Below are 16,423 nucleotides of genomic sequence, written 5' to 3' on the forward strand. Positions count from 1 at the left end.
TGAACGCAGAGTGTGGGCAGCGTGATGACATAGATCCTGGTCCCCACCATCTTAGAGAAGGGCATTGCAGTGATTGGCTTGCTGTCTGCGGCGTCACAGGGGCTATAAAGGGGCGTTCCCGCCGACCGCCATCTTACTGCTGCTGATCTGAGCTTAGGGAGAGGTTGCTGCCGCTTCGTCAGAAGCAGGGAGAGCGTTAGGCAGGGTCCACTAACCACCAAACCGCTTGTGCTGTAGCGATTTCCACTGTCCAACACCACCTTCGGTGTGCAGGAACAGTGGAAGCTATTTTTTTTTTTTTTTCCTCAGCGCTGTAGCTCATTGGGCTGCCCTAGAAGGCTCCGTGATAGCTGTATTGCTGTGTGTACGCCACTGTGGAAACCAACTGCTTTTTTCAAAGCACATATCCTCTTGTTCCTTTCTGCACAGCTATCTTTTTTGTTTGTCCACACTTTTTATTTAATTTGTGCATCAGTCCACTCCTATTGCTGCCTGCCATACCTGGCTTAGATTACTGCAGGGAGATAGTAATTGTAGGACAGTCCCTGTTTTTTTTTTTTTGTTTTTTTTTTGTGGGAGATTAAGATTGGCATTTCTGCTACAGTGCCATCCCTGTGTGTGCCATCTCTCACTGAGTGGGCCATAGAAAGCCTATTTATTTTTTCCGTGATTTGTGTTCTAAATTCTACCTCAACACAAAAACACTACATCAATCAGTGGTAGAAAAATATTGGCCTCAGTCAGGGCTTGTGTGCCACTGCTGTGTGTGCTATCTCTTATTCAGTGGGCTATAGAAAGCCTATTTATTTATTTATTTTTTTTCTTATTATTTGGTTTCTAAAGTCTCCCTGAAAAAAAATAAATAAATAAAAAAACAGTGGGAGAGTAATATTGCCCTTTCAGCTTGTGTGCCAGTCTTGACTCCTGGGTGTGCCACCTCTCTCTCTAATTGTGGGCCATAGAAAGCCTTTTTTTTTTTTTTTTTTTTAAATATTATTGGGTTTCTAAAGTCTCCCTTAAAAAACAAAAAATACATAAAAAAACAGTGGGAGAGTAATATTGCCCTTTCAGCTTGTGTGCCAGTCTTGACTCCTGGGTGTGCCACCTCTCTCTCTCATTCAGTGGGCCATAGAAAGGCTATTTATTTTTTTGGTTTTTTTAATATTATTTGGTTTCTAAAGTCTCCCTGAAAATAAAAAAAAAAAAACTTAAAAAAACAGTGGGAGAGTAATATTGCCCTTTCAGCTTGTGTGCCAGTCTTGACTCCTGGGTGTGCCACCTCTCTCTCTCATTCAGTGGGCCATAGAAAGGCTATTTATTTTTTTGGTTTTTTTAATATTATTTGGTTTCTAAAGTCTCCCTGAAAAAAAAAAAACATAAAAAAACAGTGGGAGAGTAATATTGCCCTTTCAGCTTGTGTGCCAGTCTTGACTCCTGGGTGTGCCACCTCTCTCTCTCATTCAGTGGGCCATAGAAAGGCTATTTATTTTTTTTGGTTTTTTTAATATTATTTGGTTTCTAAAGTCTCCCTGAAAATAAAAATAAAAAAACTTAAAAAAACAGTGGGAGAGTAATATTGCCCTTTCAGCTTGTGCGCCAGTCTTGACTCCTGGGTGTGCCACCTCTCTCTCTCTAATTGTGGGCCATAGAAAGCCTTTTTTTTTTTTTTTTTTTTTAATATTATTTGGTTTCTAAAGTCTCCCTTAAAAAACAAAAAATACATAAAAAAACAGTGGGAGAGTAATATTGCCCTTTCAGCTTGTGTGCCAGTCTTGACTCCTGGGTGTGCCACCTCTCTCTCTCATTCAGTGGGCCATAGAAAGGCTATTTATTTTTTTGGTTTTTTTAATATTATTTGGTTTCTAAAGTCTCCCTGAAAATAAAAAAAAAAAAACTTAAAAAAACAGTGGGAGAGTAATATTGCCCTTTCAGCTTGTGTGCCAGTCTTGACTCCTGGGTGTGCCACCTCTCTCTCTCATTCAGTGGGCCATAGAAAGGCTATTTATTTTTTGGGTTTTTTTAATATTATTTGGTTTCTAAAGTCTCCCTGAAAATAAAAAAAAAAAAACTTAAAAAAACAGTGGGAGAGTAATATTGCCCTTTCAGCTTGTGCGCCAGTCTTGACTCCTGGGTGTGCCACCTCTCTCTCTCTAATTGTGGGCCATAGAAAGCCTTTTTTTTTTTTTTTTTTTTAATATTATTTGGTTTCTAAAGTCTCCCTTAAAAAACAAAAAATACATAAAAAAACAGTGGGAGAGTAATATTGCCCTTTCAGCTTGTGTGCCAGTCTTGACTCCTGGGTGTGCCACCTCTCTCTCTCATTCAGTGGGCCATAGAAAGGCTATTTATTTTTTTGGTTTTTTTAATATTATTTGGTTTCTAAAGTCTCCCTGAAAATAAAAAAAAAAAAACTTAAAAAAACAGTGGGAGAGTAATATTGCCCTTTCAGCTTGTGCGCCAGTCTTGACTCCTGGGTGTGCCACCTCTCTCTCTCTAATTGTGGGCCATAGAAAGCCTTTTTTTTTTTTTTTTTTTTTTATATTATTTGGTTTCTAAAGTCTCCCTTAAAAAACAAAAAATACATAAAAAAACAGTGGGAGAGTAATATTGCCCTTTCAGCTTGTGTGCCAGTCTTGACTCCTGGGTGTGCCACCTCTCTCTCTCATTCAGTGGGCCATAGAAAGGCTATTTATTTTTTTGGTTTTTTTAATATTATTTGGTTTCTAAAGTCTCCCTGAAAATAAAAAAAAAAAAACATAAAAAAACAGTGGGAGAGTAATATTGCCCTTTCAGCTTGTGCGCCAGTCTTGACTCCTGGGTGTGCCACCTCTCTCTCTCTCTAATTGTGGGCCATAGGAAGCCTTTTTTTTTTTTTTTTTTTTTTTAATATTATTTGGTTTCTAAAGTCTCCCTTAAAAAACAAAAAATACATAAAAAAACAGTGGGAGAGTAATATTGCCCTTTCAGCTTGTGTGCCAGTCTTGACTCCTGGGTGTGCCACCTCTCTCTCTCATTCAGTGGGCCATAGAAAGGCTATTTATTTTTTTGGTTTTTTTAATATTATTTGGTTTCTAAAGTCTCCCTGAAAATAAAAAAAAAAAAACTTAAAAAAACAGTGGGAGAGTAATATTGCCCTTTCAGCTTGTGCGCCAGTCTTGACTCCTGGGTGTGCCACCTCTCTCTCTCTAATTGTGGGCCATAGAAAGCCTTTTTTTTTTTTTTTTTTTTTTAATATTATTTGGTTTCTAAAGTCTCCCTTAGAAAAAAAAATAAATAAATTAGGTGGGAGATTAATATTGACATTAGTGCTTGAGTGACAGTCCTGCGTGTGTGTCATCTCTGTGATTTTGTGCCACAGAAAACAGAGTGTGTAACATTGTGCCTGATTTTCCTTGTGGTCTCACCAACCTGTTAAGGGATATTGAAATCATACTGAAGTTATAGCTCACCGTGTAAGTTGTTTGACAGCAACAAATAAAGTTACTTTGGTTAAGATTTTAAAACAATGAGGAAGTCTGGTGCAAGAGGTCGTCGTGGGCGTTCATTGTCAGCTGGTAATGATGGTAGTGGTAGTGGAGCATCAGGTGGTCGTGGGGATAAAAATATTCCACCTAAGTCTGGAGCTGTGGAGCCAGTTTCGTCGTCAGGCTACACAAGGCCTCGAACGCTCTCTTTTCTGGGAGTAGGAAAACCGCTTTTAAAGGCGGAGCAGCAACAGCAAGTTTTGGCTTACATTGCAGACTCAGCCTCTAGCTCTTTTGCCTCCTCTTCTGAAACTGGTAAATGTAAAAGCAGCGCGTCACTTGTGGATGTTCACGGTCAGGGACAAGTCGCTTCCTTGTCCTCCTCAGCAAAAACTACAACAAGAGAGAAGGATGCAGCAGGCGACACAACGGGTCACTCCATGGAGCTCTTTACACATACCGTCCCTGGCTTAGAAAGTGAAACATTTAACAGGCCATGCCCATTACAAGTATATTCTGACATGGAGTGCACTGATGCACAGCCACAGCCAGAGTACTATGCTGCTCCTTTGACTCAGACCACCACATTGCCCTCTCAGGGTACAGATCCACAATCAGACCCTGATGAGACTATGTTGCCCCGCCACGAACGCTATACCACCGACCGACACAGTGACACAGACGAAGTTGCACACGAGCTCGAAGAGGAGGTAATAGATGACCCAGTTATTGACCCCGATTGGCAGCCATTGGGGGAACAGGGTGCAGGCGGCAGTAGTTCAGAAGCGGAGGTGGAGGAGGGGCCGCAGCAGGCATCAACATCGCAACAGGTTCCATCTGCCGGGCCCGTATCTGGCCCAAAACGCGTGTCAAAGCCAAAACCTGTTGGAGGACAGCGTGGCCATCCGGTTAAAGCTCAGTCTGCAATCCCTGAAAAGGGATCCGAGTCTAGGAAGAGTGCAGTCTGGCATTTTTTTAAACAACATCCAACTGATCAGCGCAAAGTCATCTGTCAAAAATGTTCACCACGATACGAGCTACCCAGTCGACACATTTTTTCCAGAAAAGCCATCCCAGCCCTGCACCAGCATGTTAAACAGCGCATCGTCCATGCACTCAGGCAATCTGTGAGTACAAAGGTGCACCTGACTACAGATGCATGGACCAGTAGGCATGGCCAGGGACGTTATGTGTCCATCACGGCACACTGGGTGAATGTGGTGGATGCAGGGTCCACAGGCGACATCAATTTAGGGACAGTTGTGCCTAGCCCACGGTCTAGGAAACAGTTGGCTGTAGGCGTTCGCACCCCCTCCTCCTCCTCCTCCTCGTCCTCCTGCAGAAGCTACAGCTCTTCCACAGAACGCAGTCTGCCAACCACTCCATCGGCAGATGACACTGTTGCACACCAGTTGTCCCATTATGGGCCAGCTACTGCCAAGCGTCAGCAGGCTGTATTGGCTATGAAGTGTTTGGGCGACAACAGACACACCGCGGAAGTTCTGTCCGAGTTCTTGCAACAAGAAACGCAGTCGTGGCTGGGCACAGTAGATCTTGAGGCAGGCAAGGTAGTGAGTGATAACGGAAGGAATTTCATGGCTGCCATCTCCCTTTCCCAACTGAAACACATTCCTTGCCTGGCTCACACCTTAAACCTGGTGGTGCAGTGCTTATTGAAAACTTATCCTGGGTTCTCCGACCTGCTCCTCAAAGTGCGTGCACTTTGCTCACATATCCGACGTTCGCCTGTACACGCCAGCCGTATGCAGACCTATCAGCGGTCTTTGAACCTTCCCCAGCATCGCCTCATCATAGACGTTGCAACAAGGTGGAACTCAACACTGCACATGCTTCAGAGACTGTGCGAACAGAGGCGTGCTGTTATTTATTTGTGGGAGGATACACGGGCAGGCAGTAGGATGGCAGACATGGAGTTGTCAGGTGTGCAGTGGTCTAAGATACAAGACATGTGTCAAGTCCTTCAGTGTTTTGAGGAATGCACACGGCTGGTTAGTGCAGACAACGCCGTAATAAGCATGAGCATCCCCCTAATGCATCTGCTGATGCAAAGTTTGACGCACATAAAGGAGCAGGCGTCTGCACCAGAGGAAGAGGAAAGCCTTGATGACAGTCAGCCATTGTCTGGTCAGGGCAGTGTACAGGACGAGGTAGCGGGCGAAGAGGAGGTGGAGGACGAGGAGGATGATGGGGATGAGTATATTTTTAATGCCGAACCTTTCCCGGGGGCACAGGAAATTGGTTGCGTGTCACGGCCGGGTTCTGGTTTTTTGAGGGACACAAGTGACGTAGATTTGCCTGCAACTGCCCCTCAACCAATCACAACCGGAGATTTGACAACTGGAACTTTGGCCCACATGGCGGATTATGCCTTACGTATCCTAAAAAGGGACACACACATTACGAAAATGATGAACGATGACGATTACTGGTTGGCCTGCCTCCTTGATCCACGCTATAAAGGCAAATTGCAAAATATTATGCCACATGAGAACTTGGAACTAATATTAGCAACCAAACAATCAACTCTTGTTGACCGTTTGCTTCAGGCATTCCCAGCACACAGCGCACGTGATCGTTCTCACACGAGCTCCAGGGGGCAGCAGACTAGGAGTGTTAGGGGTGCACACATCAGAAGTGGCGTTGGACAGAGGGGTTTTCTGACCAGGTTGTGGAGTGATTTTGCTATGACCGCAGACAGGACAGGTACTGCTGCATCAATTGAAAGTGACAGGAGACAACATTTGTCCAGTATGGTTACTAACTATTTTTCATCCCTTATCGATGTTCTCCCTCAACCGTCATTCCCATTTGATTACTGGGCCTCCAAATTAGACACCTGGCCAGAATTGGCAGAATATGCATTGCAGGAGCTTGCTTGCCCGGCAGCAAGTGTCCTATCAGAAAGAGTATTCAGTGCTGCAGGTTCAATATTAACCGAAAAAAGGACTCGTCTGGCTACCCAAAATGTTGACGATCTAACATTCATTAAAATGAACCACAACTGGATTTCGAAATCTTTTGCCCCACCTTGCCCGGCCGACACCTAGCTTTCCTATGAAAAGCTCTTGCCTGTGAATTACTTTTCTAATGTCTAATTTGCTGCAGCTGATTGTACAGCATACGACATGTTTACACCTCCCTAAATGGCAAAACTCCCCACACGGGGCCGTGGTATCGCGACTTGGCGCAAGCACCCGTGAGACTGCTGTTTGTCTGAAGAGGTGGGTGTGCTCGCTTTTGGTTGACGGCATTGCTACTGGGTCCCTCATAGTACAATGTAGTGTCTCTGGCGGTGGCGGTGCGCACCCAACGTCAGACACACCGTTGTAACATGAGGGGCCCTGGGGCGGTCCCGCCGGCCTCAAGAGAGTTCCCCCCTACCCCAGCTCAAAATGTGCTCTACCACGTGCAAAATTATGTCGCACAGCTCCACCAATCTTTAGTCTATTCGCTGACATCATTCAATGTCTGGCACTGACAATACAAATTTGTAGACATCTATGATGCAACTTAAAGTAGTCTGTGTCTGTGTCCTATATTGGCACCATTAAATAGTTACTGCCAAATTACTATGTCAGAAACTCAGTAGATGAGCCCACCCCTGTACCTAAGTATGCCACCTTTTTTTTTGTTTTGGTTGTTTTGCGAGACATTAACATCTATTTATATTTTGGGAGTACTGGGACAGACACTCCTTGCACTACTCCTCCACTCACCACCAAGCTGCCTGTGTATCCATGTAACCGCTGTAAAGCTGCCATGAGCCTATTGTTTGTTATTTTAGGCCTTTGATAGCCTGTCTGCGGTCCCTACTTTAAATACTCCTCCACTCACCACCAAGCTGCCTGTGTATCCATGTAACCGCTGTAAAACTGCCATGAGCCTATTGTTTGTTATTTTAGGCCTTTGATAGCCTGTCTGCGGTCCCTACTTTAAATACTCCTCCACTCACCACCAAGCTGCCTGTGTATCCATGTAACCGCTGTAAAACTGCCATGAGCCTATTGTTTGTTATTTTAGGCCTTTGATAGCCTGTCTGCGGTCCCTACTTTAAATACTCCTCCACTCATCACCAGCTGCCTGCCCGTGTATCCATGTAACCGCTGTAAAACTGCCATGAGCCTATTGTTTGTTATTTTAGGCCTTTGATAGCCTGTCTGCGGTCCCTACTTTAAATACTCCTCCACTCACCACCAAGCTGCCTGTGTATCCATGTAACCGCTGTAAAACTGCCATGAGCCTATTGTTTGTTATTTTAGGCCTTTGATAGCCTGTCTGCGGTCCCTACTTTAAATACTCCTCCACTCATCACCAGCTGCCTGCCCGTGTATCCATGTAACCGCTGTAAAACTGCCATGAGCCTATTGTTTGTTATTTTAGGCCTTTGATAGCCTGTCTGCGGTCCCTACTTTAAATACTCCTCCACTCACCACCAAGCTGCCTGTGTATCCATGTAACCGCTGTAAAACTGCCATGAGCCTATTGTTTGTTATTTTAGGCCTTTGATAGCCTGTCTGCGGTCCCTACTTTAAATACTCCTCCACTCATCACCAGCTGCCTGCCCGTGTATCCATGTAACCGCTGTAAAACTGCCATGAGCCTATTGTTTGTTATTTTAGGCCTTTGATAGCCTGTCTGCGGTCCCTACTTTAAATACTCCTCCACTCACCACCAAGCTGCCTGTGTATCCATGTAACCGCTGTAAAACTGCCATGAGCCTATTGTTTGTTATTTTAGGCCTTTGATAGCCTGTCTGCGGTCCCTACTTTAAATACTCCTCCACTCACCACCAAGCTGCCTGTGTATCCATGTAACCGCTGTAAAACTGCCATGAGCCTATTGTTTGTTATTTTAGGCCTTCGAAGCCTGTCTGCGGTCCCTCCTTCCACTAGGCCTCCACTGACCAGACCACTGCTGCCCGTGTACCCCTGGAACCAATTTTAAAGTGCCTACAGCCAGCCCATTTTATTGTGTTAGGCCTTCGAAGCCTGTCTGCGGTCCCTCCTTCCACTAGGCCTCCACTGACCAGACCACTGCTGCCCGTGTACCCCTGGAACCAATTTTAAAGTGCCTACAGCCAGCCCATTTTATTGTGTTAGGCCTTCGAAGCCTGTCTGCGGTCCCTCCTTCCAATAGGCCTACACTGACAAAGGTACACCTGACAACAGACACATGGACCTGTAGGCATGGCCACGGAAGGTTACGTGTCCTTTGTGGCTCAATGGGTTAATGTATTGGATGCATGGTCCACACAGGGGACAGCCTGCTAAGTCTGTATGCAGTCCCTAATTCAAGTTGTCCTCAACTGAATAAAGCTGAGCTTCTACCTTCTGGCTCTCATTAAGTGTTTTTTAAAAAACAAAATGGTGGTTAGGGCCTACTAACGGCTTCTGCCCCTCCCTGGTGTTGCCCTCAACTGAATAAAACTGAGCTTCTACCTTCCGGCTCTGATTAACTGCTGTTTTTAAACACATTGCTGGTTCCGGCCTACTAACGGTGTCTGCCCCTGCCTGGTGTTGCCCTCAACTGAATAAAGCTGAGCTTCAACCTTCTGGCTCTCATTAAGTGTTTTTTAAAAAACAAAATGGTGGTTAGGGCCTACTAACGGCTTCTGCCCCTCCCTGGTGTTGCCCTCAACTGAATAAAGCTGAGCTTCTACCTTCCGGCTCTGATTAACTGCTGTTTTTAAACACATTGCTGGTTCCGGCCTACTAACGGTGTCTGCCCCTGCCTGGTGTTGCCCTCAACTGAATAAAGCTGAGCTTCAACCTTCTGGCTCTCATTATGTGTTTTTTAAAAAACAAAATGGTGGTTCCGGCCTACTAACGGTGTCTGCCCCTGCCTGGTGTTGCCCTCAACTGAATAAAGCTGAGCTTCTACCTTCCGGCCCTGATTAACTGCTGTTTTTAAACACATTGCTGGTTCCGGCCTACTAACGGTGTCTGCCCCTGCCTGGTGTTGCCCTCAACTGAATAAAGCTGAGCTTCAACCTTCTGGCTCTCATTAAGTGTTTTTTAAAAAACAAAATGGTGGTTCCGGCCTACTAACGGTGTCTGCCCCTGCCTGGTGTTGCCCTCAACTGAATAAAGCTGAGCTTCAACCTTCTGGCTCTCATTAAGTGTTTTTTAAAAAACAAAATGGTGGTTAGGGCCTACTAACGGCTTCTGCCCCTCCCTGGTGTTGCCCTCAACTGAATAAAGCTGAGCTTCTACCTTCCGGCTCTGATTAACTGCTGTTTTTAAAAACATTGCTGGTTCCGGCCTACTAACGGTGTCTGCCCCTGCCTGGTGTTGCCCTCAACTGAATAAAGCTGAGCTTCAACCTTCTGGCTCTCATTAAGTGTTTTTTAAAAAACAAAATGGTGGTTAGGGCCTACTAACGGCTTCTGCCCCTCCCTGGTGTTGCCCTCAACTGAATAAAGCTGAGCTTCTACCTTCCGGCTCTGATTAACTGCTGTTTTTAAACACATTGCTGGTTCCGGCCTACTAACAGTGTCTGCCCCTGCCTGGTGTTGCCCTCAACTGAATAAAGCTGAGCTTCAACCTTCTGGCTCTCATTAAGTGTTTTTTAAAAAACAAAATGGTGGTTCCGGCCTACTAACGGTGTCTGCCCCTGCCTGGTGTTGCCCTCAACTGAATAAAGCTGAGCTTCAACCTTCTGGCTCTCATTAAGTGTTTTTTAAAAAACAAAATGGTGGTTAGGGCCTACTAACGGCTTCTGCCCCTCCCTGGTGTTGCCCTCAACTGAATAAAGCTGAGCTTCTACCTTCCGGCTCTGATTAACTGCTGTTTTTAAACACATTGCTGGTTCCGGCCTACTAACGGCTTCTGCCCCTCCCTGGTGTTGCCCTCAACTGAATAAAGCTGAGCTTCTACCTTCCGGCTCTGATTAACTGCTGTTTTTAAACACATTGCTGGTTCCGGCCTACTAACGGTGTCTGCCCCTGCCTGGTGTTGCCCTCAACTGAATAAAGCTGAGCTTCAACCTTCTGGCTCTCATTAAGTGTTTTTTAAAAAACAAAATGGTGGTTAGGGCCTACTAACGGCTTCTGCCCCTCCCTGGTGTTGCCCTCAACTGAATAAAGCTGAGCTTCTACCTTCCGGCTCTGATTAACTGCTGTTTTTAAACACATTGCTGGTTCCGGCCTACTAACGGTGTCTGCCCCTGCCTGGTGTTGCCCTCAACTGAATAAAGCTGAGCTTCAACCTTCTGGCTCTCATTAAGTGTTTTTTAAAAAACAAAATGGTGGTTCCGGCCTACTAACGGTGTCTGCCCCTGCCTGGTGTTGCCCTCAACTGAATAAAGCTGAGCTTCAACCTTCTGGCTCTCATTAAGTGTTTTTTAAAAAACAAAATGGTGGTTAGGGCCTACTAACGGCTTCTGCCCCTCCCTGGTGTTGCCCTCAACTGAATAAAGCTGAGCTTCTACCTTCCGGCTCTGATTAACTGCTGTTTTTAAACACATTGCTGGTTCCGGCCTACTAACGGTGTCTGCCCCTGCCTGGTGTTGCCCTCAACTGAATAAAGCTGAGCTTCAACCTTCTGGCTCTCATTAAGTGTTTTTTAAAAAACAAAATGGTGGTTCCGGCCTACTAACGGTGTCTGCCCCTGCCTGGTGTTGCCCTCAACTGAATAAAGCTGAGCTTCAACCTTCTGGCTCTCATTAAGTGTTTTTTAAAAAACAAAATGGTGGTTAGGGCCTACTAACGGCTTCTGCCCCTCCCTGGTGTTGCCCTCAACTGAATAAAGCTGAGCTTCTACCTTCCGGCTCTGATTAACTGCTGTTTTTAAACACATTGCTGGTTCCGGCCTACTAACGGCTTCTGCCCCTCCCTGGTGTTGCCCTCAACTGAATAAAGCTGAGCTTCTACCTTCCGGCTCTGATTAACTGCTGTTTTTAAACACATTGCTGGTTCCGGCCTACTAACGGTGTCTGCCCCTGCCTGGTGTTGCCCTCAACTGAATAAAGCTGAGCTTCAACCTTCTGGCTCTGATTAACTGCTGTTTTTAAACACATTGCTGGTTCCGGCCTACTAACGGCTTCTGCCCCTCCCTGGTGTTGCCCTCAACTGAATAAAGCTGAGCTTCTACCTTCCGGCTCTGATTAACTGCTGTTTTTAAACACATTGCTGGTTCCGGCCTACTAACGGCTTCTGCCCCTCCCTGGTGTTGCCCTCAACTGAATAAAGCTGAGCTTCTACCTTCCGGCTCTGATTAACTGCTGTTTTTAAACACATTGCTGGTTCCGGCCTACTAACGGCTTCTGCCCCTCCCTGGTGTTGCCCTCAACTGAATAAAGCTGAGCTTCTACCTTCCGGCTCTGATTAACTGCTGTTTTTAAACACATTGCTGGTTCCGGCCTACTAACGGTGTCTGCCCCTGCCTGGTGTTGCCCTCAACTGAATAAAGCTGAGCTTCAACCTTCTGGCTCTCATTAAGTGTTTTTTAAAAAACAAAATGGTGGTTAGGGCCTACTAACGGCTTCTGCCCCTCCCTGGTGTTGCCCTCAACTGAATAAAGCTGAGCTTCTACCTTCCGGCTCTGATTAACTGCTGTTTTTAAACACATTGCTGGTTCCGGCCTACTAACGGCTTCTGCCCCTCCCTGGTGTTGCCCTCAACTGAATAAAGCTGAGCTTCTACCTTCCGGCTCTGATTAACTGCTGTTTTTAAACACATTGCTGGTTCCGGCCTACTAACGGTGTCTGCCCCTGCCTGGTGTTGCCCTCAACTGAATAAAGCTGAGCTTCAACCTTCTGGCTCTCATTAAGTGTTTTTTAAAAAACAAAATGGTGTTTAGGGCCTACTAACGGTGTCTGCCCCTCCCTGGTGTTGCCCTCAACTGAATAAAGCTTAGCTTCAACCTTCTGGCTCTCATTAAGTGTTTTTTAAAAAACAAAATGGTGGTTAGGGCCTACTAACGGTGTCTGCCCCTCCCTGGTGTTGTCCTCAACTGAACAAAGCTGAGCTTCCACATTCTGGCTTTCGGCCTATACTATCAGATATTAAACTGCATTTGGCCTACTAGTGTGGTTAGGCCCTTGAAACAGTGTCTGCTGCTCTTGGGTTTGCTACTCCACTGAACAAAGCAATGCCGCCTGTTTAGTCCTGTTACCAATTTTGATCTGCATTTAGCCTACTTTATTCTTTGGCCCTATATCTGTTTCCTCATCATCCTGCCCATTGCCCAGCCACTGCTAGATGAGTCTGCTGGTACATTGACCTAGACCACTACATTCCCCTTGTACTCTACACAGCCAGAATCTGACCCTGCTGAAAGTAAGGTTCCCCTTCCCGCATATTATACCACCTTACACAGGGACAAAGAGGAAGGTGCAGATGAAAGTGCAGGTTCCTTCATCAGGTGGGGGGGCATACTCGTTGGCGACGTCACTGGCACAGGGCCACTCAGAGTACGCAAAAGTGTCGCTGCTGGTGGGAGGCGCCCCCGCCATGCAAACACACCGCCGTACTTTGAGGGGCCCTGTGCCAGTGCCAATGCGAACGAGTGGGCCCCCCCTGCTTGCTCAGGATCACAGCACTTGCAACGTTGAAATACTTACCTCTCCCTGCTCCACCGCCATGACGTAGTCCATGTTTCCTGGGCCCACTAAAACCTTGAACCAGCCCTACCCCCACAACTTTTGCCAAATGACCCCCAATTTCCAGTGCCCAACTATTATTATAAAGTTAATTAAGATTGACAAGCTTCAGAAAACAAGAATGGATGTTTTTGGCAGTAAAATGTGCACTGTAGGTGTTTTCCTGGCCTCCACTCACTGCCGGCTATGCTTCCCCATTGACTTGCATTGGGTTTCGTGTTTCGGTCGATCCCCGACTTTTAGCGATAATCGGCCGACTTCACTCGACTCGACTCTGGACTAAATCGGGTTTCACAAAACCAGACTCGATCTTAAAAAAATGAAAGTCGCTCAACCCTACTGAAGACTACCAACAAATTTTGCAGCATAATGTAGAGCCCAGTGTGAGAAAGCTAGGTCTCCCTCATAGGTCATGGGTCTTCCAGCAGGACAATTACCCAAAACACAATTCAAAAAGCACTAGAAAATGGTTTGAGAGAAAGCACTGGAGACTTCTAAGGTGGCCAGCAATGAGTCCAGACCTGAATCCCATAGAACACCTGTGGAGAGATCTAAAAATGGCAGTTTGGAGAAGGCACCCTTCAAATATCAGGGACCTGGAGCAGTTTGCCAAAGAAGAATGGTCTAAAATTCCAGCAGAGCATTGTAGGAAACTCATTGATGGTTACCGGAAGCGGTTGGTCACAGTTATTTTGGCTAAAGGTTGTGCAACCAAGTAATAGGCTGAGGGTGCCAATACTTTTGTCTGGCCCATTTTTAGAGTTTTGTGTGAAATGATCAATGTTTTGCTTTTTGCTTCATTCTCTTATGTGTTTTTTAATTTAAGACAAATTAAATGAAGATAATAATAACAAAGAATTTGCGTTTGCAATCATTTTCAGGAAGAAACTGAGTATTATCTGACAGAATTGCAGGGGTGTGAATACTTTTGGCCATGACTGTATATACCTATTCTATGTGTATATATCTACTCTATTCTAACCTGTCAGTGTGATTTTACTGTACACCGTGCTGAATTACCGGCTTTTCAAAGGACACCGGTGCGTAAAAATCGGACAGAACTCGCATGGTGCGAGTGCTGTGCGATTTTTTTCTCGCACCCATTGCCTTGCATTGGCGAGTCTCGTCCGAGAATCACAGCAATACGCAGCATGCTGCGATTTTTTTCTCAGCCGACCCAGATTTTTCTCAGTCCGATTTCGGCTGAGAAAAAAAATCGCAAATGAAAAGACACCTATTGAATAACATTGGTCCGAGTGCAATCCAATTTTTTATCGGATTGCACTCGTCCGTTTTCCTCGCAAACGCCCACGACCATTGCCACGACCAACCAGCGACGCAGTCCGAAAGAAAATGGCCGCTCCTTACTCCCCGCACTCAGTGCCCGGCGCCCGCATACACCCCTCCGGTCACCGCTCACACAGGGTTAATGCCAGCGGTAAAGGACCGCGTTATGCCGCGGGTAACGTACTCCTTTACCGCCGCTATTAACCCTGTGTGACCATATTAATAATAATAAAAAAATATCATTATATACTCACCTTCCGCCGCCTTTCCAGCTCCTCGCGATGCCCCGGCCGGTCCATGCAAGCGGCACGTTCCGGTGGCAAGGATGGTCTGGGAGAAGAACCTGCCATGTGACCGCGACGTCATCACAAGTCCTGCGCGAAAAGGACCTGCCGTGACATCACGGTCATGTGACCGCGACGTCGTCACAGGTCCTGCGCGAGAAGGACCTGCCATGACGTCACGGTGTGACGTCATCACACCCTGGGACCGGAAGCTGCCGCCTGCACCCCACACAGGCGACAGAACTACAACGCGCCTGCGGAAGGTGAGCATGTTTTTTATTTTTTTAACCTGTGACATACATGGCTGGGCAATATACTACGTCGCTGGGCAATATACTACTCCCATCAGCCTACACCTGCTGAAACTAATAACAGTGAGAGCAGCAGTTGATAGAAGTATTCATCACCTGCCTCCGGCGCTATAATTAAAAAAAAAAGTGAGGGGGGTCCCGCCATTTTTGACAACCAGCCAAGCTGAAACAGACAGCTGTGGACTGGTATGCACAGGCTAGTAAGGAGCCATGGATATTGCCCCTCGCAACCTAAAAAAATAGCATCCTGCAGCTGCACAGAAAAGGCACATCTATTAAATGCACCAATTCTGGCGCTTTGCCTGGCTCTTCCCACTTGCCCTGTAGGGGTGGCAAGTGGGGTTGATATTTGTGGGGTTGATGTCACCTTGGTATTATCCAGTGACATCAAGGCCACAGCTTAGTAGTGGAGAAGCATCTGTAAGACACCTATCCATTACTAATCCTATAGTTATATGGTAAATAAAGGCACAGCCAGAATAAAGTCCTTTATTTGAAATAAAACAAAACAGTTTTTTATTTTTATTCATAAATAACACACATCATATTCATTATACTCCCCTAATGCCTAATTCCACTGAATCCCTCGTCTCCTGCAATAAAACAAAAACAACAATATACCTCACCTGTCTGTCGTTCAGTCAAACGTCATTTAATCCATGTTCAGTTTTCAACCTGGATAGTGCCAAAACGTGACCGTCCAGGCTGAGAACCACTGGTGAATGAAATGCTGCGAGCTCAGCATCAGTGACTGACGGTGACGTTATCGAGGTTACTGCCAGTCAATGAGACTGCGTTCGCAGCCAGGCTGAACTACGGTGACATCAGCACCGTGAGGAAAAAGTCAGTCATGAGGTCACCACAGTTCAGCTCAGTGAGTTCACTATTTTTAGGCTGGGGGGGTCAATATCCACGGCCCCTTACCAGCCTGAGAATACCAGCCCCCAGCTGTCTGCTTTAGCAAGGCAAGTTGTGAAAAATGGGGGCACCCCACGACAGGTTTTTAATTATTTAAAAAAAACACACATGGGGACCCCTCTTTTCTTGATAATCAGTCTTGCCTGGCTGGTTATCAAAACTACAGGGGAACCCTTTTAGTCATAAAATAAAAATCAGTTTCAAAATGGCGCCTGCACAGTGGCAGCTATGGGTAATCCGATGGTTGTACTGCGCAGGTGGCACCATCTTTGAAGGAAAAAAAAAAAAATTCCTCCTCCAAGATGGCGACTGCGCAGCAGCAGCTATCAATGATCCGATAGCTGCTACTTGCGCAGGAACCAGCAGCGCCATCTTGGAGGAATTTTTTTTTTCCTCTACAAAAATGGTGCCACCTGCGCAGCAGCAACAATCAGATTACTGATGGCTGCTACTGCACAGGCGCCATTTTCAAACATTTTTTTTTTTTTTTTTAAAGAATTTCAGGATAACCTCAAATTAATTATATATACATTACATA

Source organism: Ranitomeya variabilis, chromosome 1 (genome assembly GCF_051348905.1).
Source record: "Ranitomeya variabilis isolate aRanVar5 chromosome 1, aRanVar5.hap1, whole genome shotgun sequence".
NCBI lineage: Eukaryota > Metazoa > Chordata > Amphibia > Anura > Dendrobatidae > Ranitomeya > Ranitomeya variabilis.